At 43.4% G+C, this 25,366-nt stretch overlaps 1 long non-coding RNA gene across 1 annotated transcript in view; it reads left to right on the forward strand.

Moving 5' to 3' along the window:
• The window catches only part of LOC146768626 (uncharacterized), a 39,320-nt gene extending 14,282 nt beyond the window's left edge, over window positions 1–25,038 (forward strand). Inside the window, exons 1-2 of the long non-coding RNA XR_014952894.1 lie at window positions 1–14,857; window positions 15,035–25,038. The exon at window positions 1–14,857 is cut by the window's left edge and continues 14,282 nt beyond it. This is a non-coding gene — a long non-coding RNA (uncharacterized LOC146768626). The remainder of the gene's footprint in view (window positions 14,858–15,034) is intronic.
• Window positions 25,039–25,366: the final 328 nt, after the last annotated feature.

The raw sequence follows: 25,366 nt of genomic DNA on the forward strand, positions 1-25,366 counted from the left end.
ACATGCTACACTTCCACTTTTATTTACTGGAACAGACATGGCTCTCAGCTTCACTGTCACTGTGACACTGGATGCTGGATTCAAGCATGAAGAGGACATCTCTCTGGGACAACTACAGTCACTGTATAACAAACCCAGCATGGAAACCCAGTGGAAACCATGAAATGTGAGTTTAGCAAAAGCTTGTCCTGATCTATTGACCAAGTCTGTTGAAGGACAACTGGTAGCTGAAAAGCAACTGGGAGCATTCAGAGCTTGGTCTGATGAAAAGCTGAGTATGAGCAGAATAGTGCTTTCTGCAGGCTGTGCATGCTGGGGTCACAGGGTGTGCTGGATGTGCTCTTTGTTCTGGAGGAAGAAAAGACCCCACATTCAGCTGTCTGTCTTTACCTGAAGCTTTGACCCTGACTGATTTTCACAGAAAGATGGAAGAGGCACACCACACCCAATTAATTAACGTTTGTGTCCATTGTGCCAATGGTCAGAACAGAGGTTCTGATATTCTGGTCTCCTGTGAAGCATTGAGACGTGAGGCTTTGCAGCTCTCAGACCTGTTTCAGTGGGAAGCAAAGATGTCTGGTCTGCTGAAAGCAAATGGGATCAGTCATTTTCCTGTATTTCTTAAATAGGCTAAAGGGACCCAGCTCATTCAAGCCACAGGGAGGCCCATTAATATCCAATAAGCTTTTGGCAGAATACAGAGCAGCAGTAAAACACTTGCCAGATGACTGAAATACAGACTTGGGACTAGGCAGATCCAGTAATAGGCTGGAGCACCTATAGTGGCAATTAGACAGAAGTGCATAGATCTAAAAATGCAATTCAATACCCCTAATCTCCTTTCCCATCATACACCACCCTCCCTCATCCACCAAGACTGTAGGCCTCAAGTCCATAGATCCCTTTAGCTCAGAGCATGTTCACAGTGCTGCTCGTGCAGAGCTATGGGCTTGATAAACCCCTCCACAGACAAGTCCATCCTACTGCTTTTTTTCATAGAGGGAATGAACAGTGGGAACACATCTGCATTCCTGTCTAGGTAACACCTGTACATCATGGATTTCCAAACTTAGCTTTGCTTCTCTGTGTGCCTGATGGGAGCACCTCTGTGCTGAGCTCAGACCTCTCCCTGCCTGGAGCTGAAGTAGTAGGTACAAACCACTTAAACCTGGATTCCCCCACATTATGCACAACTGCTGACCATGGTCCTGTTCTAGAGAGGCTCCCCTCGGGATGCATTAAGGGACAAGAATTGCTTGCTTATTCAGTTGAAAGGCACAGCAATACACATCTGCAAACAGCAGAGCATCTGAGAGTTATGCCTATGTAAGATGGGCTCTGCTCTCTGCCACAGGTTATTTGTCCCTCAGTAAAAACAGAGGGACTGTCTTCTTTGGGGCCATGGAGGAACTGTTTGCATTTCTCTTAAACTCTCTCCTACCCTTGTCTTTTGGTTTCCTGACATGAGACAAATCATCCAGCCCTTAAACCAACACACCTGCAGAAGCTCCACTCTCAGTATTGGGGGAGCAGCAGGTTCCACAACACAGTATTCCTGCTGTTACTCCCACACAGGCAAATCCCTCTCTCAGAGCAGCAAGTCCTAGACAAGCAGATGGGCCTCACTGTGTGTAATGACTGTGTGGGCAGGGACGAGGACTTGCTCAGCCCAGAACTTCCCAGTTGCCTGGGTTTTGCCAGTTGCCAGCTGACCCTGAGCTATGCCCTTGCTTAATGAGCAGCTTTCTGCTCTTTCTGTGCCGTTTATCTTCCCTCAGACGCTGCAAAGGGAGCCTAAGCCAGGAGCCTGGGCTCCAAAGGCCACAGCAGCTAAGCACTGCAGCACCCATATCTTTATGGGATGTCATGGGCAGCTCCAGAGAAAGTTTACCAAGAAGACCATCCCATTGAACCATGAGCTGCAAAAAAGATCACCTTTACTTTCTAAACTCCTTCTCAGGGGTGAGTCTGTGGTGCAGCTAAATACAATCTTAGTCCAAGGCTTGGTTAACATTTTCTGTCTAACGCATAAGGGAGGTGTAATTGATCCTGACTATGACTTTGTCCTGCAAGAAAAAGGATAGCAACCCAAATGTATTTACATTAAAAAAATAAATTTGATTTAAATTCATCAAAATTATTAGACCAAAAGATATTAATCAGAATTATTTACTACAAAGTACAGGATAGCTAAAACTGCTAGAATAGGGCACTATTTGAGGAACCAAAATAATTATTAGAGATTGATGTCACTCACCCATATCAATGACAGTGGGCAAATCTCATCGAGGAGGAACCTTGAGGGACACCTCCATGTCATGCAGGAGCCTCCATACAAACTCCCAGAAGGGATATTTTAGAAGACTCTACTGTTAAAAAGCAGGACTGGGCTTTTATAGTGCAAAGTGAATATCAGTTATATCTTCAGGCCAGCTATAGTAACTCAACAGCTTTCCATAAGTTATCAATACTGTCAATACTTGATCAGATCAATGCTACCAATACTCACCAGAGCCCATGCCAGTTGCTGTCAGGAAACAATGTTCTTCCTCAGAGTGTTTAACTTTGGGATTGATGAGCCAGGCTGGTCTCAGCATTCTTCAACACTAAAAGCAACATGAACCCTGATCTCTCTGTGCAGCTGATAACTTTTGCAAATAGGGTAAACTCTGAACCTAGTCTCCTACACAGGATCCAGATCTGCTCCACGGTAAACCACATGGTCTGGTGACTAAAGCACAGACTCAGGCATCAGTTTTGCCTGCTGGTTCCAATATTGACATCTTGTGTTGTTAGCTAATACTTCCAGACAAAAAGGACATCAATGGCTTATTGCTCAAGCATGCCTAGCACTTAGGGAAAGGCTATTCTTTCAGTGAGTATTCCCAGCCTCCTAAACATCAACCCAGGCAGTTCCTGGTTTGGTAACATTTCTTCACATGCTTTCACTTCCACTCACCTTTCATTATAATTACTGAACTTTACTTTAGAATAAGATCTCTGGTGTAATGGTGGTTCATCAGTTGCAAGCAGCAATACCACTTCTATTCCTCAGAAGATATTTGTAGCATCTAATTCTTGTCTGTGGAACGCCATCTTTGCCCAGTCCAAAATTCTTCATGACGTTCTATAGGAAGCCATGTTGCTCACCTTGCAGCATGGCTATTTCCAAAGAAGAACACTTACTCAACAGTTTTAACACTATAAAATTTCAGATAAAAGCTGACAAATAACAGTTGGAAGTGAAAGGAAAGGTGTAGATTTGTAGTGCCAGTGCTTTATAAGAGACCTACAGGAATCAATGACTGTACCTGGTCAGGAACTCCATTTTAGGTTTCATGCAAGAGATGGCACTGTTAGTACCAGCAATTTATTTAGAATCAGGAGGAAGTATATGTGGGAGGGGACTGATGTATTTTTAAAGGTAGATTACAAACATTAATATTAGAGAGATATTTTTGTTTCTGTTTTGATTAACAGAAGGCTATTAATTTTTCTTTGAAGAAAAATGCATTCCATGGCAATCATATTGATATTTCACTAAGACATGGGAAACAGAAAAAAGAGTCAACTAGAAAAGGAAATCCAGAAATCCAATGCCAACATTCTTATTCAATTCTTAATTGAATAAAAAACATTAAGGAATGTTTCTTATTCAATTAAGAATTTATCTTTCTCTCCCCCAATGAAAGAGATCTATGCATATATGCAAGTCAAGACTAGAATTATAAAATTGTAATAGGTGAGGAATTTAGATTTTTCTTGGCATGCATCATACTAATCTTCAGTTGCTACATCTACACATATTAGCAAAACATTTCCAGATTTAAAAACCAAAAGTAGAATTAAATAATCACAAAAATCTCCACAGAATAAGCAGACTATCAATGCTGAAACACACTACTCACAGCTTACAGATACTTCTCACTAACCTTACACTCACCATTGCTGTGGAGGTATCAGTAAAACTTCAAACATCTGCTGTTCACTACAGCAAATCAAAGCCAGTGAGCTGCTCAATCCCTCCAAACCTTGGTCCTGTACTGCCACTGCAAGTGATGAAGAAGAGTTGCCTCCTTGGTGGGGCCTGACCTGACAGGGGTGCTTAAGTCACACAGGGGTAACACAGCACTGCTGCATGAGGCCATGCCTTTGCAGATTTGTACCTAATACTTAAGATACTCAGTATGATGTGAGGCACCCAGACTAGCTTTTCAGGTAAGGAACGGAGCAGAAGCTACTCTTGAGATGTGCTTTTAATCATTTGATGAAAGCCCTCTTTTCCTCCTTCTGCTTTCATGCTAAAGCCCAGTAAAAAGCCTTTAATCACAGAATTTTCTATTAGTCCTTTGGGAGGTTTCCTGCAGCACTTCCTATTAGTTCCCTTGAGTGGTTTCCTGTCAGGCTGTGGTTTCCTAGTTGGTGAAGCTGACCAAAGTAGAGTCTGGAAGCCTTTCCTCCCTTCACTAACACCCCAGCAGCATGTTTCAGTCCCTGCCCTATGCCAGTGCAAGCACTTATACAGCCAGCTTTTGTGTTTGGTCAGGTTGATTTTCAGCTGGGTCAGCCCTGTGATCCAGCTTCCTTATGCCCCATGAACATTTGTATAGAACAAGGGATAGAGTTGGGAAAAAAAAAACAATAAATGAGCCGAAGGCTGCCCCTTCTGTCAGCAGCTTGCTTTTGGGGCAACTGAAGCCAAGACAGCACTCCTGTGTTGGCTTTTCTAAAAGGCTGTGTTCTGAATGCACCTTGCCACAGAGCGTCTGAACTATCTCAGCATGGAGCTCAGTTCTTTAAAACAATACGCTGTTGGAGCCTCAGTGTCAATGTGTCCCAAGCAGTGAAGGCATTCATTGTACATGGAGGAGAATCATTCATGAGAGAAATGCAAACAGACCTTGTTGACCAATTAAGTTATTGCAAAGTGATGGTTTCAGCAGTCTGATGATGCCTCAGTGTTATGAAGCCAGAAAAGTACAGTAAGAGAACTGGTATGTGATGTACATCTACATCACTTACTTGTAATGAAGGAAAGAAAGAGAGACTGAAGTTTCCTACTCCTAGCCCAGCAGTAGATACTTTTCACTGCTGAAATCCAGATGTGTCCAGATCTGCCATAAAGCAGCTTTCCTTGGGATGTTGGGCAATTTCCTAAAGTAAGAGATTCCATAACTAGAATAGTACTAGATAACACAAAATGCACTCTCTAAGGCACTTTAAACACCTTTCAGGTAAGAACCCCTAAAACTGATGTAAGTGAAGTCACAGCAGGTTAATGTTGCACTTTTTCAGCCAGAGAACAAGAGGAGAGTGAACACATTCAGTGCCTGAAGGTTTCCTCCAGTGCCATCCACTGACTGAGGGAAAGGGAGCAGAACTATGACACTTGCATGCATACCAGAATCACAAAGTTCCCTGGATCACTGATGAGAATTGCACTATTGCACATAACTTAGAAAAAGCAAAATCAGATTCTGATGGGGTGCTGGCCAACCTGAACAGGCAGGCTGAGGGCTTGCATTTGTCCAGAGTTGCTTTTGGAGAGTGATAAGGCAAGTTTGTTCCCAACAAATATGGGATAGCTGTGCTAGAAGGACTCAACTTTATGAGTGTAAGGTAACTGAGAATCTGCTCAGGTATGACAGGGTAAGGCTCTGTGCTCAACTTGTGGACAGAGGGGAGTTAAATGCTGATAATTTGGTTGACAAAAGTTGTGGGAGGATTGTGGTGCATCCCCAGAAGCTTGATTAAATAAGTACTATGAAGCTGTTGGCTCAGTGTGCTGAGGTGGACAAGTTTCTGCAGACAGTAACACCAAGGGACATATTTGTCTAATGTTACACCTGGCTGTTTTTAAAAAAAGCATTCTGAATTTTGAAGTATTTTACTCCTGGATGTATGGGTATGATACTACCCTGGAGAAAGATTCAAACATTGCCTTTGGGAGCAATAAACTCAAATAACAGCCATGACACCTTTAAGGGACTCCATGTTCATCACAGGCACAAGTATTTGATAGATCTTAATGGAGTACTTCACTGCTATCCACAACACAGAAGGGATAAATAGGGATGCCTTTTCATTCTGCTCTATCATCTCTTTCCAAGGATCCTGGAGGTAGAAGGCTTTGCACTGACATCCAGACAAGCTGAGTGAGACCTTTGAGTTGAGGTGCTGCATTTCGAGTATTTTCCACCCATGTACAAACTCTTACTTCACTAAAGAATGGAGATACAGTCTTTCCACTTCCATATGTTCAAGTCAGCTGTGTAGGCAAACACTGCCTTTTCCATGCTAAGGCAATGCTCTTTGCAATATTCTTTGCTTCTTCACTATAGCATTTCTACAGCACTGGAGAAGAACTGGAAAGCAACCAGAGCTTGATGCTGTGACTTATTAAACAAAAAATAAAATGTTGACTGGATAGCCAAATGTTTCTCCCCCCAAAAAATGCCATCATTTTTTGTTTCCCCAGAACAAGACCCAGATGGGACCAAAATAACAATCTTCCTACTTTGCTTCTGGTATATGTCATTAATTTAACACAAGGGGTGTTGTTGATAGACACTAGTTTCTCAGCCTTCTAATATTATTAGTGATATGGAATCTGCTGCAGAGTCTGGTACAATGCCTTGTTTGCAGTAGCTTTGCTGCATGAAAAGAGAAAGTCCAGTCACTACAGTTACAGGGATGTATGAAATGCTTATTCATTAGCATGACTCTTAACACACAGCATGTGTTCACAGGTAAAGGTACATCTTTATTATGAAGCAACATTTGTTCAGCATGGTGGGTTTTGCACAGCAGAAAACCTTCATAATCTTCAATGTTTTATGTTTTGCTGGTGATCCTCTTGCTTTTGAGGATGTAGGACATCCATGTAGTTTAAATACATAAGTCATCCACCATCAAAATACTAAAAGAAATCTGGGACCTTCTTCTTGTGAGCCTGGTTTGTGACAGTGACTGGGAAAAAAACCACATAATTTCTTCTCTGGCTGTGGATGTAAAAGCATGTTGGAATCCGTGGTATTGATGATTCCAAGATTGTAGAAAGTTTCTGTTTTTCAGCCCCATTGCCAAAGAAGAAGTCATAATTGGTCTGTGCTGTTTTCAAGGTTGTTTATTCTTGCTTATCTCTAACATGTTCTGCTGCCCTGCCGCAGCTCTGTCCTGCAGGGCAGCGTGTGGGGCTCTGCCCTCAGTGGGATGTTACAAACATTATATACCAGAAACTACCTGTGCTGTATTTACAATAATGTGCCAATGTCTGTCACCTATGTTGAACAGTGTGTCCCCAGCCTAAACCAATAGAAAAATGCCAACACTACAGTGAAACATGGAGGGCATGAAGAAGGAGAAAAAGGACAAGACACACCCAATTTCTTCCATCTTATCCCCTTTGGACCCCTAATCTAGAATCCTAAAATTTCACTTTTGCACCCATGCCACACTTAATTATTACTTATATCAAACACTCAGAGCTTGTAATTCATCCTGTAAGACTGAAAACTCTTTTCCATGGACAGTGATCACAGACAGTGTCTCTGGGGCCTCGGTACAGGGGGGTTCCTGCCCCCCTGCCAGGGTCCCAGGCCTTCCAGGGCAGCCAGAGGGAAGCCCTGGATTCCCACAAAAGCAGATGACAAACCTGTTATGAAATAATCTTTTCTTTCACCAACAAACAATGGACCTCCCCTGTTTTCCGAGACTAAAGCTCTGGTACTATACCTGCTTCTGACCCCTTGTATGTCTCATGCCCCACCTTGCAGGCAGCAACCTGATACTGCACCATGGACAGGCTTCAGCAGCAGCCTGACCATGCCCATGTGTCAGACTCCACTGCTCCCCACCTCCTGCTTGCCTACCAGAGCGATGTAAATGGATTGCTATCGCTCCGTGCCCATGCCCTCTCTGCTAATGTTTGTTTCATGCATGCTAATGAGAAGACTGGTAAGAACAGATTTATGTTTGGCTCAGCCCAGAGGTAACACGCATGAAAACGCTGACACAAATGCTGAATAAAAGGGATTTGAAAATCAACATCCCCTACTGTTACCAGCTACAGTGTAATCCTTTTCCAGGCCTGTTGGGAAATGTCCTCGGAGAAGCTCTGACTGCAGTGCAGCTGCTTCTCTCTCCTCAGTAGTTCAAGCTTGTTTTCACATCTTTGACTGAGGCAAAAAGAAATAGCAGGGAGTGAACACATGAGAGAGGAAAAGATTGTCTTCTTTTTTTAAACTTAGTTGTGGAGATAACTTTCTTTATATTTCTGAGGATTGAATGGGTAACCAAAGAGGATAGTGGATGGATGTAGCTAACTCCTAGGCACAGCTTTTGCCTTTTTGCATGCTAAACCCCTCACCACTGAATCTTTTGTCTAATCTGGTGTGGTTGTTGGTACAGTTATTCACACAGTCACAGCTCTGCTTTATTGTAGTCAAGTCCCTCAGTCTTTCAGGCCACAGGCATTAATGCAGCTGGGAAGATGTGAGGATATGCATGATCTTAACTTATTTTTCCCACTGTGTCTGCTCTTAATCCCCTAAGGTATCTACTTACTGCACCTAGTGCAGGGCTCCATGACACATGGCTCCAGCTATCCTTGAACAAGGAAGGCAAATCTGGGAATGCCAGTACTGGCCTTCAGCCAAGGAAGGCAGCCCAGCTCCCTGTGAGTCTGAACAGCTTCACATTTGCAGTCCTTCAGAGACAAAGGGGCAGCCCATGGGATTAGATGAGCACTAGCAAAAAACATTTAAAAATATGAAGAGGACTGGAGGAATGTTCAAAAGTCCAAGTCCAGGGATGCCAATCAGCTCAATCTTGCACATTGTCTGAGGTGAGACAGGGAGGCATGGAAGCTTTAGCATCACTAGATAAATGACATCACAGTAACTCATCCCTAGCATGGAGATATTTGGGGGTCTTCTGTACTGTAGTTCTGCTGCATCTGTCTTTGCTAAGAATATAATTAGACTGGGCTCAAATTGGTCTAGTCTTTCCCAAAAAATCAGAGGGGGAAATAAATTATTTGTCCAGGCTTCCTCTACAATCCACAGAAAGAGATGGGAGAGCATTGCATCCTCATGTCATCCCCAAATAATTTCACCTATTTCTCCTCAGATAGAGTGAGATACTCAAAAGATGCTTTGTTCACTACCTCTTTTGACTGCAGTATGCACCTAGGGGTAGCTTAAACCTATTTTGCTTTCAAGTTGCATCCCCTCCAGATGGAAAGGGTGTAATTGCTGTAAGAAGCACTGCACCTTCACTATAGTGTTGGCCAGTGGGAGCCTGGATGCTTGGAGGACCATGGCTACAGTCAGATTTATTCCTTTGCCCCACTGAAAGTCTCACTAACTGTGTACACACAGCAAGTATGGACACTGAAAAGTAAGTGTTAGGTAATAACTCTTAGCAGATTACTTAAAATTTATAAGTGGTGATAAATAATGAATGATACTCTTCAGCTTTTAAAGCTCTCTGTGCACTCTGAAATTTAAAGCTTCCATTCAACAAATGTGTTTGTTTAGTATCAGAGAACTGCACCCTTTTTTTTTTAGTTTAACAGATAACCTATTAAAAAATGAATTAATATTTTAGGAGCTGTAACAACCCTACAATAACGTTGGAAACCTGACTGTACTACTGCAACCAAAGTGGTTTTTTTTTGGTTGTCTGTCACTATGACATTTATGATCCTGCCTCTCTTGCCAACAGGAGGATAAGGAGGCATTTGTACCCATGGAGATGGCCTGTCTTGTCCATTCAGTCACATATGATTCAGATGACCTTGGAAAAGTCACCTGAAAAACAAATGAATTGTTGACTGCATGTCATAGTGGATCTAGAGCCCAAATCTATAAGATACCTCTGGAGATCCTCACTACTATCATTTCAACGAGAACTGGTGGTACTGAGAATTAAAAGTTAAAACTTCATAGAATTGATCTTGTGGGTGTTGGTAGAAAGCCCATTAAAGCCTAGTGGAAAGCCTGACCATCTTCACTGGGCTCTTAATCACTTTGCTTGAAAGGAACCCATAGATGCAAGATAACAAAACCATGCCAAAGAAAGGACCTTAACACAGCTTTGTCATTGTCAAAGTCCTGTGCAGTGATTTCTCTACATGCCAGTGTGAAAAAACACCCAAAAAGGAGCTACCCATCCCAGCCATGTCTCTTGCCTGTGCAGCCTTTTTCTGCATGTCTTTAGGGATTGCACTTCAAACTGGAAATACTCTGTACCTAAGGCTTCTGTACCAGACCCCAATATCTGGGGATTTTATGTGATTTAGTATTGACTTGTGCAAGCTGAGCTTGCGTGATCTCTTTCTGGGATCAGCCAGGGTTCAGAACTACTCGTTATTCTACTGAGCCATAGCCTGAGTTCAACAATGACACAGACTGAGGAAGAATGAGGATGTGTTTATACAACAGTATGTTATTGATAGCATGTTTTGAGGTAAATATTGATTCACTCTACTAAGTTGAATATTAGGGATTAGTTTTTTTCGTGCATCTTTTTTTCCTTGTTGTTTGAAGATTTGTTTACTTTGGTTTATCTTTTTTTTTTTCTTTTTTTTTTTTTTAAGGAACTTTCTGGGTTCTCTAATTTGCAGAAGAATTACTGAAGTAAAAATGAATTAATTAAGTTAGCCTTAACTAGCTGTAATTTTCACTCCCTGTCTGGCTTGCTTTACACAATAAAGGATGTTCAGAAGTTGTGAAGGATTTTGCCAGACCTGTAAATACTGCTGTTACATAATTGCCTCCTTCTCTCCATCTCCATTGATGTCCTTAAGCAAAAGGACTGGTACCACTTACATAACCCACTCTAATTTCCCTCTCCCTTCTGGCTGCAGTCTTAGGACAGAGCCTGTTCTTTTTACCCTTCCTGTTTCTGCAGCCCTGGCCATGACCCAGCAGAGGTGACCCTTCCCTTGGGGCTATGGTTGGGTGGGTGCAGGCTTTGGGATGTGTTTTTGGGTGGTGGGGAAGACTGGGGCTGTTCCTGCTTTGGCAAGTGTGCTTTGGCAAAATCTTCCTGGCCCTGATCAGGGAGAGATCATCTATCCAACTCCACCTGGAACCTCTGTCTTGTCCAGTTGGGCATCACTGCCATGCTAGTTCAGGAAGGGTGCTGTGCCTCCTGGGGCCAACACTGAAATCCATGGAAGTGGTTGGTCTGCCCCAGCTCCTATGGTACAGACCTATGGTAAAGCCCAGCTCCTATGGACAATATCCTTATGGTAAAGGGAAGGGCTGCCCTATGCTGAAAGCCCAAGAGATCACATGCTGGCTGCTCTTTCCTTGGAGCAAAACACACCACCCTTTCCTTCCAGATCTTTTTTCATGTTAAGCTTCACTGAGTAAGACACCTTGGTTTGTAGGATTTTACACAGAGAACTTGGACAAAACCTGGTGTGTGTCTTAACTCCAGGTGTGGGGACCCATGGGTGGGCTTTGCAGGACCCCTGATCTGACCCCAAGGACTTGGGCAGGATGCATGGAGCTTGTGCTGCCCCACTCAGTCCTGGCAGGCATCCTCCAGGCTCTGCTCCTCTTGTCTCTTACTGCTCTCAAAGGGAAGTCAGATATCTAGAGGGAATACAACCACAGGATATTACAAGCCACTCACACAGGCTCTGATAGAAGCAGAGTATTGTAGTAAAATGATCCTTTATGGTCTCAAAGGTATTAAAAAAATCTGCCAGGGAGAGTATTTTGACAAATACCTCATTACAATCTTCAGAATCTCACATTGCACCAGTTTATGGAAATCCCAAGGACAAAGGAATATTTAAGTTTTCACGTACCATAAATAAACCTGTTAAACTAATACATCTCCAAGGAATAATAAAATAGGCAAATACAGTAAATACATTAGTTCTGCTCCACTTTTATGTGAGAGGTGCTTTCCTTTGTCTGCCAGAGAGGCAATTCTTTCTGGAGAGGAAAAAAAGGGAGATTGTTATTGATGAAAGGTGGCAGACTGTTTGAATCTCAGAAAGCAAAAGTCACAGCCTTCAACTGAAGGAGTGGCCAGAACAGGCAGAATATTTGGGAGATAATGGGAAAATTGAAGGGAAAGGAAGGAATTCTAGTGGTGGAAAAGAGGCATGAATGAAAAAAGGGATGCCAAATACAGCTCCAGGACTGGCAGTTGTGATTGTTCAGAAGAAATTGCAAAGTTAGGGTACACTGCCTTTCTTCTCAGCAAATGGGGGAGAAGACTTGGACCTTGTAGTTTTAAATAATCTATTTATTCTTCATTTCTGGTTATAGCCATCTTAGTTATCACATAAGAAGGTTTTGAGACTTGTGTCACAAATGGCAGGATGTGGAAGGATATCAGAAAGGTGCCTATTCCCAGCAACATACCTGGGGAAGAACCTCCATGCATTAGAAGTCTAGTTCAGGAATTTTTACAGAACATTTTATAGAACATTTTAAGGCCAGTTTGGGATGAGGGTGTGAGCAACCTGGTCTAGTGGAAGGTGTCCCTGCTTATGAAGAGGGGGTTAGAATGAGATAATCTTAAAGATTCCTTCCAACTCAGCCCATCCTATGATTCTGTGATTCTGTAATTCTATGATCTGCTCTGCTCACAACAATCACATAAATCCCTATGCCCTTAAAATAAACTCATGATCTATTATAAGATAAAAAACATATTAAAATATTCCATGGAAGATGACAGGGAGACAGGTCACCACCTTTAATATGCTAGATTGCTGATACATTAGGACATATATTAAAAACCAAATAAGCTCTTAACCAAAATAAGAACACTGAAAGAAAGCTTACAGGATAAAAATCAAACACCCCACACCAGGTGTTCTAAGAAGTCTGACCAGTGGAAGGAATCCCCTGTTCCTGAATCCAGAGATCAGTTTAACCTTGAGTGCATGTGTGGAAAACAAATCAGCCAGAAAATTCAGTGCAGGTGAACATGACAACATGCCCTGCCTGCATTGAGCCACTGGTTACAGGTGGTGTTAATTCTTCTCTCATTCTACAGACAATTAAGGTATGAAAAGTGGGGAGAGGATTCCTACATTTTGCCCAAATAGGCCACCAGAGGAAGACCGACATATAAAATTAATACAATGCAAATATGATGCAAACACTGTTGATCTAGTCTCCTTTCAGCCCCTCCAAAGTACAAAACATGGGACAGCAAGGGTTTTATCACAGTCTGGCTTTCCCAGCTGCAAGAAAACTCCTATTGAGCTGTAGATTTCTTTCCATTGGCTTCCAGGTCTCGGTTTCTCCCATGGAGCTTAGCTAAATTGCTCCAACTAAAAGCATATGCTTTTCTGTGATATGGATGTTTATACTCTTCCTTTCCAGCAAAAACACACTTCTATTTTTTTTCTTTTTTGTTTTTAAAGTCTTGTTGGAGGTGGATAGCTATGGTTGCAAGGGCTGGTTTGGTTCTGCTTTATTGTGTCTCTTCCTGTATGTAAGCCATATCTCAAGCAATATTTTGGTTTCTCCATACTGCCTTGCATTGTACCAGTTCACTGTTCTCTTCATCTTCTTTCTGCTTCTGAAAATGGTGCCTTTAACTCTGTCAGCCTCTTTCTCACATACTGCCTGATGCAGGGAAAGGTGCTGGTAGTAGAGTGGCAGCTGATGATCTCCATTTGGGAGACCCACATGTGACAGAGGAATTAAGAGCAGCAGTACTGGCTTACAGCAATGTTGGTCAAAAGCAGATAGCTGAACAAAGGGGTCAGACTAGAGAAAGTATGTATAGCACTACCTCTGACTATACCTTCAGCTCTGGTTACAACTCAGGGACTTCCTGAACCAGGTCCCATTTCTGTCCACATGAATTTTATTATCCACCAGTTTTTCCAGCTACTCTCCAAATGCTGACTACAGTCACTGCATACCTTCGTGGTAAGGAGTTCCCGTGTTCAATTGTGTGTTTGAAGTGGAGTATCACGTTTGGGGTTGTTTTTGAACCATCTACCTACAAGCTTAATTTGGTGTTCAGGGTTTTGTTTCAGAGAAGACAGGTCACAGTTAGTGTGTTTTTACCATCTTCACGCCACTTGCTGCTCTACAGTCCTATCAGATGTCTCATTTATAGGCTAAAGATAACTTAGTCATCCCTTTGTGGGAGGATGGATTGTGAGAAAATAGAGATAGTGCTGAAGGCAATCTCGCCCCTGAGGAGTTGCAGCTGTACTAATTACCAAAGAGTAGGAACAGCCCTGCCCTTAATAGGGCACAGCTGTGGCCAATAAGGATGGTCCAGTAAGGATGGGTGTTATGAAAGAGTGGGTTAGCTGGTTGAGAGGCGAGTCAGTTGGCTGTGGTGCTGTGAGGGTCAGGTGTTTGTGTTAGGGACAGTTGTAGTAGATAGGGACAGGCAAAAGGAAGATTTCGGGATGTGACGGAAAGCAAAAACCCTTCCCCCTCACCCTGCAACATGTTATCTATTACCCCCAGAACATGTAACCACACCTAACCCAGTAGTTTTCCACTCCTTACTAATCCTAGAGACCCTACCTTCTTCCCCTGACGTAGCAAAGTCCCCCTAGGCTATTTAACCCCATGAGATAAGATAATAAATGCCATTTTGACCATCCACCACGTTGGTGTCTGTGCGTGTCAGTGGCCCGAGTGGCCTGGGCGAGACCAGGCTGCCATGCTGTTCCTTGCAACCAGGTCCTTCCCCTGAAGGCAACAGACAGTGAGGGTTATTTTGTGCTCCTAGGGACAGAAAGGGTCAGATGGTTGTGATAGGGACAGGAAGAAGTCAGCCAGCTGTCCAGAAGAAAGAGAAAAGGAGTCAGAGTTGAGAGAAGCTGTCCTTGGGAGCTCACAGAGAGAATGTATGAAAGTTTTACAGTAAGATACCAAACTGGTGGTGACAGTCAGTTCCCATCCTCCATTGGCTGATGCCAAGCACCGATGCCAACAATTGGTGACCTGTACAGGGATGGGTCCCAACATCCCTTATATGTAAACTTTTCCATACAACCTTGTTTTTTTCTCTGAACCCTTTACAGCTTTGCTATGTCCCCTCCTGAGATGGGAAGGCCAGAGTAGCAGACAACCTCCAACATAGGAACATAAAGTGGATTTCTACAATAGACTGCAGATAGTCTGCACTTTCTTCTTGGCTCATCTCCTAGGAAGTACTAACATTTTAAACACTGTGGACTGCCATTCTCTGAAGGAAAACATTGAGAAGAAACATACACTAATGGATCAACTTTGAAAGGTAAGAGCTATGTGTAAACATTTGATGCAATGTGTTTGTTCATTGACTTTTGTCTTGACTCCTGCTGTAAGGAGCTGTAACCACAGCTGCTAGCTGATATTATAAGCAGCTTGCAAATGAAGGCAATGTGGTGATCTAGAAAGGTTAACATGTACAAAAGCAGATTAAAAATAGTATGGATTTCCTAGAGAAAGACTCAGGTACTGGTGGCCAGAAAGGACAGGGTCTTTAGATAATGCCAGTGCATTCCATAATTTTGGCATCAGAGCTCCCCTTCTTATTTTAGCTCCATAAGACCAAAGCAAGATAATCACTCATTAGAAAGCACAAAGCTTTAATACTTTTTTAATATCCTTATTGGAACCCTTATTTTTCAGCCATCCCACAATCCCAGACAATTTGAGTATTTTTCTCTCTGTGCTTTCTGAACAAGCTCTTTCGTTCCTAGCCTCTCAAAGAGGGAGCAGGTGCAGTCCTGCTATCCACCTGAGCCACAGGGACACTGTCCAAAGGTGTTAATCCTAAAAAGATGTGGTAGAGCATCAGAAATGAACCTTCAGATGCCAGGCTCCATCACCCACAAGCTGGAGTTTTAGTTTTTTTGGAAAGATTGATCGGTGTAAATGCAGGTCAAAAGAGGCTTTGGTGCTGGCATTTAAATGTTAATCAGCCATATTTGATTAGGAGTTTAGAGGGACTGATCATGTGTGTATGTCAGTGTGTGTGTGGAGCAGGTGGACAGTAAAATCCAGCCATGTCAGATCAGGCAGCAAGGTGGTTTGTCTTGCTGCTGCACAGTAGAATTTCAGTACCACAGCAAAGCAAAATGGTGCTTTCCAGACTTACACAGAACAGAGACAGCAGAGCCCTGCAGGGAAGCTGAGAAATAATGCCTAGCTGTGTGTTTGAGCTCTGTGGTTATGCACTGACTACATCCATGGCTGGTAGCAGGAGGGTCAAATTTAGGACAGAGGGATATGCCTTAAAGCACATGCCAGCACATGGTGAGTCTGCTGCAGTCACCCCCACTTGCACTGCTAGCTTCCACCTATCTCAGGGGCCTTGGATGACATCGTGACTGACCTTTTAAGTAAAGAGAGTGGGATGCTTCCCTGCAGGCCCCCAGCATCATGGACTGCAAGGGGACATAATGCTTGGCCAGCTCAGGTCCATGCTGCTTATCAGCAAAATGTTTACAATGGGTTTGAGGGTGTGTGTGAGTGCTTTTGGGAGTACCTCAGAGACTCAGAGGGTTAGCCTAAGCATAGATGTGGCCAGGGTTTTCTATCCTAGTACTGGGGATGTAGTACCTGGAGCAGTTCTTTAAGGCTTTGTTTTTCTCAGCTGATATACAACCTGTATAGCCAGGAACTCAATAAAAGCAAATCCAGATTTAAAATGTCTACAATAGATTTGGAAACCAGGACAAAAAAAAGGTTATTTTCCTGGCTGTCATATTCCTACTACTCCCTGAGAGGTGATGCCTGACTATTCTCCACTATCTTTTGAAGCTGCTGAGTAAATGGGGCTATGTATCACACAGCCATTCACTCACTGCCCATTCTCCTGCAATGGGATGGGGACAAGAATCAGAAAAAAGTAAAACCTGTGGGCTGAGATAAGAGCATTTTAATAATTGAAATAAAGTAAAACATAAAACTTCTACTAATGATAATAATAATAGTAGTGAAAGGGAGAAAGGGCGGGGGGATAAAACTCACAAGAAACAAGTGAAGCACAATGCAGCTGCTCACCACCTGTTGACCAATGCCTAGGCTATCCCAGTCCCTCTTAGCCAATTCCCCCCAATTTATATTCTGAGCATGATGTTGTATGGTGAGGAATATCCCTTTGGCCAGTTTGGATCTTTTGTCTCAGTAATGCTCCCGAACAGACTCCAGAATCATAGAATAACAGACTCACATAATCAGTTAGGTTGGAAAAGACATCTGAAATCACTGACTCCAACCTATGACCAAACACCACCATGGCAACTACACCCGGGCACTGAGAGCCACATCCAGTCTTTCCTTTAACACCTCCAGGGACAGTGGCTCCACCACCCTGGACATCCCATTCCAACATCTAACCATACTTTCTGTGAAGAAATTGTTCCTAATGCCCAGCCTAAACCTTCCCTTGCACAGCCTGTGTTCTCTCATCCTGTCACCTGGAGAAGAGGTCAACCCCCACCTGACTACAGCCTTCTTTCCAGGGAGTTGTAGAGGGCGACAAGGTCCCCCCCGAGCCTCCTCTTCTTTAGGCTAAACACCTGCTGCTCCCTCAACTACTCCTTGTAGGAAATGTGCTCCAGACTCTTCACCATCTCTGTTGCCTTTCTCTGGACTTACTGCAGCACCTCGATGTCCTTCCTGTCATGAGGGGCCCAGAACAGGACACAGGATTAAAGGGGTGGCCTCACCAGTGACAAGTGCAGGGGGACAATCACTCGGTGGTCCTGCTGGCCACACTGCTGCAGATGGAGGCCAGGATGCCATTGGCCTTCTTGGGCACCTGGGTACATGCTGGAACATGTCCAGCAGCTGTTTACCAGCACCACCAGGTCCTTCTCCACCCATTGGTTTTCCAAGCCCCAAGCCCATAGTGTTCCATGGGGCTGTTGTGGCCAAAGTGCAGGACTCAGCACTTGGTCCTGTTGAACCTTGTACTGTTGGTCTTTTCCCATCAATCCAGCCTGTCCAGATCCCCCTGCAGAGCCTTGCTACCCTTCAGATCATCAGATCAATACTTACACACAACTGGGTGTTGGTGTTGTCCCTGAATTTACTAAGAGGAGACTCCATCCCTTCATCCAGGTTGTCAATAAAGATACTGAATAGGACTGGGCCCAGCTATGGTCCCTGGGGAGCACCACTAGTGACCAGATGGCTGACTGGATGCAGCACCATTCCCCACTACTCTCTGGGCCTGGCCATCCTACCAGTTTTTAATTCAGTAAAAAGTGCACTTGTCTAAGATGTGGTACCAGATTTTCCAGGAGAGTGCTGTGGGAGACAATGTTCAGTTCTGCTGAAATCCAGACAGACAACACCCACAGCCTTTCACTCATCAACCAGGTGTATCACCTGATCATGAAAAGGGATCAGGTTGGTCAAGCAGGACCTTCCTGCTAAGCCCATGCTGGCTGGGGCTGATCTTTTGGTTTTCCTGTATGTGCTCTGTGATCACACTTAAGATTCTTGTGCACCTGCTCACTGGCAGAGCATGGGAAACTGAAGAGTCCTTGACTTAGGGTAAGCACTGCTTAGCAACAACTGAAACATCCATGTGTTATAAACATTACCCTCATACCTTATCCAAGTTACAGCACACTGTACCAGCTACTAGGAAGAAAATTAACTCTATGCCAGGCAGAACCAGGACAGGCTGTAAGATGCACCTGCTAAGTGTGCTCACTGTTAAGCTGGAGGGATGGGGCAGATTTTGCAGTTCACAAATGTCTCTGCTGATCAATGCCAGAGTGAAAGCTGAAGCAGAAACAGATGTCTCAAAGAAGCATTTTAGGAGGTAGAAATCTGAGGAAGTACATACATGATAGTTTGAACAAAGTGGTATAAAGAAGACAAACAGCCAGGAGAGGTAGAGAAGGTGCCAGAGTATAAATCCAGGGCCTCAGAGAGGGACTGTTGATGTGAAGAAAAACCCTAGAGTGTATAAAAAAGAGGCCTTTTACTGGGACTTCCAGTGACATCTGGAACAATGAATGTCTGAACCAGAGATGAAAATCTCTAGAAAGAAAAATATGCATCCTTCTCTCTATAGAGATGTAGAAGCCCTCTTGGTAACTTGTGTTGAGCTGTTGTTCTCCTGTAACAGAACAGAAAAATTATCACTGGGAAAGGGCAAGGCTCTATTTCAGGATTGCATTTCCCAAAGAAAACAAGAGTGAAATATAACTCTGGGTGTAATTTTACTGCCTTATGCAAGAAGTCAGACATATGCTCATGATTATTTTAATTGTAAAAGGATGGCTGCCTTTCTTGTGTTGAGGAGAAAGGAAATTCCTCTTTCTCCTGATTGTTTGCAAGTCTGGGTCTATGTCAGTAAAGGTGCTGAGTACTTCCAAAACTTAAGATTATACATGCTGTGTTGGGCAGCCAGCTTGGCCACCAGTTTCCCTAAAAGCTGGAGTGACAGCTCTGATTGAAAGGGACACTCATGCTCCCAGGGATCCTCTTCCAGGAGTTTTATCTGCCACGACAAAAAGCCCAAACCTTAGATTTCGCTTCTCCTGGAGATCAACCTTAAGCTGGCTACTGTCAGAGCACAGTACAGGGATAAAATCTGAAGGAAAATATCCTTCTAGTTAGGGAAAACCACCACGCCTTCATTTGTCTTATTCTTAAAATAATTCTAGCTCTCTGCTGTAGAAGTGTGCACTGGATACATGCAGTATATATGCACTCAGAGAATTTGCTGCTGACAGCTCAAGTCAAACCATCTTTTCTGTCTTTGATAACACCTGTAAGCAGCTCTGGATACTATAATGATTAGTATTTTATGTGTACCCAACAAAGAAGGAAAACAAATGGCAGGATAATAAGGGTGAACAATACCTTCTTGATTACTTTCAAAATAATATGCAGCTTGTCCCAGGGGATATTTCAGTGGATATCAGGACCCAGAAGCCTTTGAGATTTCCTGAGCTTTTGTTCTGTCTATAACCTTGTTTTGAGCCACAAAGGTGGCCAAGTTCAACTATTATCACTGGTTGTCCCTAAAGTGTACAGGCTCACTTTACTGAAACTGAAACTCACAGAGCGACTTAGAGGTGCAAAACTTTGCAGAATTAACAGGTGCAACATCCTTACTCATCCTTTTCACTGAACTGAAGAATGGTTTTGATTCTCAAATACAGTGCTGGACTATGATGCCCCATTCCTTTCCAATATTCTGTCTCTACCTGTTATGGGGAAGATGCTGATTATCTCTATGCCTTTAGTTTCCTAAAACATAAATTAAATTAATGGTTAGCCACATTGTGGTGAGGTCCTGACTCTTCATCCATTAATGTTTTTAAAGTACTTTGGGATCCTGCATAGAAAGCATTAGAGGACACCACTGTGGTTGTTTATATGCAGGTAAAAGAGCCTGTGTTAGCCAAGGTGGAAGGTGTAGGTGGAATAAGGCCAGATGCAGATGAAATGACGCAGACCTTTAGAACTGAAAAATCATTTGTCTACCTGAGGACCTGATGTCAACTGATAAATGCCTTGCCTGGGTCCTGATAAAGACCATCTCTCTGATAAACAGAAGATTCATCATCTGGCCCTAAAATGGGGCTCCCACTAGGATGGAGCACTCAAAAGCCCAGGGTGTCATCAAGACATCAGTGTGTCACAGGCAGGTGGCTGGATTTCATGAGTCTGTGCTGAGTTACAGGCATGCTGCCCATCACAGTGTTTGAATCCTGCACCCCAAAGAGCAGATGTAAGCAATGCAGGGATCTAACACAGAACAGCTTGGGTAACTTCAGAGTGGCTGTGTGCTTCTGATGGGAAATGGTAGTATCAGGGCAGAGCAGGTGTGAGTCATCTCCCAGGAGAGAGAGGCAGGAAAAGGGAGATGGGGAGGGGAGGAGGAAAGCAAGAGAAACACATTAGCTCATACAGATCTATTCCCCTTGCCTGGCTGCCCCACCCTTTGTGCACCCTCTCTCCCCACACAGCACGCATACATAAGCACGGAGACTTGACTGTTGCAGCTGGGCTCCAAAGCCCTGTCAGACAGATCATTTGATGCTTTGTTGTCTTGCCTTGCCCATGTCTGCTCCATATTCAAGATCATTTAATATGTGGCTAGATAAAACTTGAGCAGTTCTTCAATAAGCATTTACTTTCTGCTGTGCATTAGTCCAGTTCAATACTTTCCGTGGCAGGGACTCAGATAAAAGTGGGATGGGGATTTAGGCAGCATTGGCTGCAGAATGATTGCTGCATTTCTTGTGTGATCAGCTTTCACCACAGCCCCAGTGTGCACCGAGAGCCTGGCTCTAATGCCTTAAATATGCAAGGCCATGATCGGGGCAGGAGGTGCCTGGAGTTTATTAGCTGGGTATGACAGATGAGCAGTGCAGGAGGTGAATGGGTAGGAGGGAGAGTCTGTGTGTTATCAACACAGGGGAAAGGACACCCCAGTGCAAAACGACTGATGTTGCAAATGTTTCTCACCACCATTAAGCCCACAAAGAGCTGGATGTGCTCTCTCTAACAGGCAGGAAACACAGCTTGCAAATGAAAGCACAGTCCCACTCACCAGCCCAACAAGTCCTTCTGAGGCTGTAGCACAAATAATTAGGGCAATGGAGAAAATCATGTGTCCATAAAAGGAATGGTACTCAAAATATTTGTTAGATTAAAAGCAAAAGAGTTCCTGGGTGGAACAGATTAATAATAAACAAGTCACAGATCCCCACGGATTCCCTGCTTTACCAAATGACCTCACTCCTGTGCAGCTTGCCAAATTCTGCCAGATTGTTACCAAATACAGAATCAGTGACCTTAAACTGCATTCAGAGATGACAACTGTGCACCCAGAGTAACAATGGGGAAAAGATGTAGGGCGACATTTTTTTATTCAAGTCCCAAAAGACAGGGAAGGGAGATGAGTATTTCTTTTAATTATGAGGAGAAACACAAAATGTTTTGTTGAAGACAATAATAGAAAAGTGCCTAGTAGTAAAGAAAGGGGCACTACAGAGTAAGTGTATGAATAAATATATAGAAGAGGTCAAACTAAATACACTGAAGTTGCTTGTGTTAATGTACATATCCATAACTAATCCCAAAGGCTTTTCTCCTGCTGCATCTTGACAACATTTTTATCATCTGTAACACAAAGTAGAAGATGTTATGTTTAAGTGAATGTTTGTGTGTATGTATGGTAGGGAGTAAGAATTAATAAATCAAATTAGAAGCCTGGGGAAATCTGACCATTTCCACAATCCTGAGAGAGCCCCTTTTTTTTTCTCTGAGCATTGAATGCATTCCTTTCACACCATCTGAAATGATGGGGTGAAACAAGACAAAAATAAAGAGAATCAAACCACTGAGAAAGTCTTGTAATGCCAAAGGTTTAGTGTTCCATAACCAACCAGGATGACTCATATCTGTAAGCACTCTGAAATCCTCCTGCATGTTGACACAACTCCATTGTCCTGCTGTTCACTGTCAGTGTTCCAGTTGTCACAGAAAATGAAAGGACAACAGTTATTGTTATGTTGCAGCTGTGAATTGTGACTGATTCATAATTTCCCTTTTGGGGAGGAACACAAGCTTGAATGTTCTCAGGTATTTGCCACACACACACACAATTCTCACATATCTGAAGATGGTGAATATTAGACCCCACTTGCTGCTAATAAGCCATCATTAGTGAATAACTGATATAAGCTGTTAGAGAGGCGGTATGAATTTCTCAAGGTGTAAGTGAGGTGAGGTTTTTAGGTGGGAAAGTCTCTTTTATTAGATGAGCTGGCATGTTTGAAGGGAAAAAACCCACAGCAGAAAGGCTTTGGGAATCCAAGACCTTCTCCAAGCTGAATGCTTTCCAGCAGAACCTGAAAAGACAGCCTTGTCACCAAATGAAAATTCTGTTTTAATAACAAGTTTGCATTTGCTGTACAAAAAAAAAAAAAACAAACCAAAAAACAACCCAACAAAATCTTGTGTTGTTTTTCATGTCAAGAAGCCCCAGTACTTCAAAACAAATGTGACACCTGTCTTTCAACTAATATATTTTGTGGAGAAAACAATCCTTTTTAATATTGTAGAGCGTGCGTGGTCTCTCTCATTTACATAAATACATCTTTTATTAGCTGTCAGTACAGGACCAATTCATCATGTAAGACATAAGCAGCTGATAAGTAAACAAGTTGGATCCTTCACTGGCATAACTCAGCAGACCCACCTGAGTTTAGTGGGTCTCCATCAGTTTACATCATCTTGAGGTCTAACCTGGGCGTGGGTAGAAACACAGGCCAAAAAACACTAACCAATTCTCAGTTTTGTTTTCCCTAGATGTAGATGACAGACAGCTGAAAATAAGGGGGAGTGAGCTCATGCACAGAGGCAATGCATGTGAGACTGTGTACATTAACAATCTCTTTTATTAAGCCACTCATAAACATGGAAACAAATGAAAGGCACCTGGGCTGAAAGACAGAAAACCATAGATGCTGCTCCTCTGGCTTCCTCTCTCACGGCTCGTCTGTGTTTGCTCGGGTGGCAGCCACATGGTTGCCTTTCAATAATTCAGGATGTGCTTTGCTCGCATGGCCAGTCCTGCTTGTTGCATTTTTTCATCTGATCACAAGTTCATCTCTCTGTAAATGAAGCAAGGCTTGTAAGGAGTTGAAATATCTTTTTATATTAGATAGATATTTATATTATTAGCTACTTATATTAGACTGGATGATACTGCAGGAGAAGGGAGGACAATAAGAAGTGTTTGCATGCCTGAAAGCTTTGTAATTTTCTTAATTGCATCAACTATTCTAAGAATTTATATTACTTTCCCTAGCAGTTTGTCTTGCTGATTGCCTTAGATTGTTGTGACCATCTTTTCTGTTACTCCAATGACCCTATATTAAATTTGTGTGGACCAAGAGCTGCATTCATTCTAAGTGCACACCTCCACTGACACCCATTTTAATAACCTCTCTTGCATACCACATTTCATAAGGATAAGGGAACAAACAAGATTAATTAACATTTGAGTAAAGGCGATTTAAATACGTGCTTGTCACTTCAGGGTTTGAACCATCGATCTGACCATTTATACATGAAGATGTAAGCACTAAAGTAAAAAATCAGTAACAAATATGAACTGAATAGTAAAATAACTCAGTCGGAGTCTCAAGCACGTTTTCCTAGTGTAATATGCAATGCACCACTAATGGCCACTGTTCTTTGCAGTTTGAAGTAGGAGAGCTTGCACAAGGAAGCTCAATAGCTGCCTCATTTGTAATCTGTTTTTGCTTAAAAATTATTATTCTTTGCTTCTTCATATGCCACTTTTTAAATGGAAGTTTCAATGATTTCACAATCAGCAAAGTCAAGGTATTATCTTTGCTAATGTGATTGTAGAATTGGCACGGCAGTGAATATAATGCATATAGAGGCTTCTGAAGAGTAATCTGAAGTCACACAAGAGATAGCTACAAGCTATTACAGATATTCTGGGTATTATGAAGGGGATTGGAGATTGCTGTGTGGAAGAGACTGAGAAGAGCCAAAACAAATATTAATGATGGAAATGTTACAGTCACCTGTCTTGTTAAATACAAAGGTCTTTTTCTCCTGTCTCTCACCTCCATATTTTCTTCTCCTTTTCTCCTTACCTGGTCTAAGTGCTGTGCAGAAGGAAATGTTCCTGTCTCCACCTCTGCCCACCTCTTTCTCAGTCCTGTGCACTCACAAAACAAGAGACTATGACTGTCACCACAGAGATCAGTTGCGGGGTTTGTAATTTTCCCTTCTTCCCCCCATTCCCCCTCCCCCCTTCCCGCACGTTCTCCCTCCCTCCCGCGGTCCTTTGTCCCGTTCCCTGCGTTCCCCTGCCTTTCCCCTCGCCACGCAGTCGGTCCCTGCCCCCTCCCCGCCTTTTCCATCTCTGTCCCCGGGGTTTCCCTGCCCCTCTCCCCTGCCCCTGTCCACATTGGCCGCAGCTCAGGTTCCCCCCGCCCCAGCACGGGGTATAACCGACGCCCAGGTCGGTGCCCGTGGTCTCGGGAACACGCTCCCACAATAAACACGTGTCTGCACCTGAGCCCCGTGTCGCCCTTTCGTCTGCTCCCGCTCTAGAACTGAGCCTCGCGGAGCCGAAGGGGAAAAGCAGCTGCTGCCTCTCCCCTCCTCCGGCCATGTCCCACCGGCGGCCGCCCGGAGCTGGTCTTGCACGGCAACAAATGGTAGCAGAGGATGGTTATTCCCATCGATTTGTAAAAAGGGGGAGAGAGAAAGGAACTCTGCTGCCGCAAGAGCTCTGCAGACGCTAAGAGGAGTTGATGCGCCGGATGGAAAACAAACCTGAAGCTCCGGGACCCTCTTCCATCCTCCACGGTGTGCTCTCTAACCTGCTCGGGAGCAGCCGCGCT

This window comes from Lonchura striata, chromosome 1, assembly GCF_050655825.1.
Source record: "Lonchura striata isolate lonStrDom1 chromosome 1, ASM5065582v1, whole genome shotgun sequence".
Classification (NCBI taxonomy): Eukaryota; Metazoa; Chordata; class Aves; order Passeriformes; family Estrildidae; genus Lonchura; species Lonchura striata.